Source organism: Esox lucius, chromosome 5 (assembly GCF_011004845.1).
Source record: "Esox lucius isolate fEsoLuc1 chromosome 5, fEsoLuc1.pri, whole genome shotgun sequence".
Lineage (NCBI taxonomy): Eukaryota > Metazoa > Chordata > Actinopteri > Esociformes > Esocidae > Esox > Esox lucius.
The window spans coordinates 18,986,276-18,987,067 of NC_047573.1; positions in this window are offsets into that span (position 1 = coordinate 18,986,276).

Consider the following 792-nt stretch of genomic DNA (forward strand, 5'->3'; position numbering starts at 1 on the left):
TGGCCACGCCACATGGGCTGACAATTTGGCTGGGCTGTTCAGTCCAATGAGAAAAGAGGCAGGGCTCTCCGTCTCAGCCAGTGATGGGGTGATTCGCTAAACGCCTGTGTAATTTCGGGAAAAAAACTCGATGCAAGGTTACTGTAGTTCATTATGGTAGCACTGGATAGATCCACTGTTTCAGTGAATGCACCGTTCACTGGTTAGCTCAGCATCTCTGAGCTAACCTGAGTATTGGGAAAGCCAAGTCCAAGTTCATCACTCAAGTTCAAACAAAGCCCAGATACTAGAGACACTTACCTGAGCCATGTTCAGATTTCATACTCTGACCGACTTATTACGAAACCTTGCAGAAAGGAGGACACATGATGGAGGGATACAATCGCACATGGACTTTGACAATAAGATATTTGACAATATTGATCACTTCTAATAACATTGTTTGAAGATGGAAACACCATTAAAGAATGGAGCCTACACCATGCAGGTAACACATTTTCTTCTAACATGGTTAATTAACACATTCATATATTATATATTAGAATGTGTACTGCATTTCTTATCTAGTGCATATTAGACCCATACTTTATTAAAGATATTGCCAAGAATTGCACGCTGGTCACCGGCGCTAGACAATGTAATTTCTTTTCACATGTCCGACTTATCGGAACACATTTCGGTCATTGAAAAACGTTTTATACCAATGTATAAAACAAAAGTTTTGATACCACTTTACAATATAGGCTAAATATGTATAGATGCCTTTACAGAGGCAATTATATAGTCATAAAT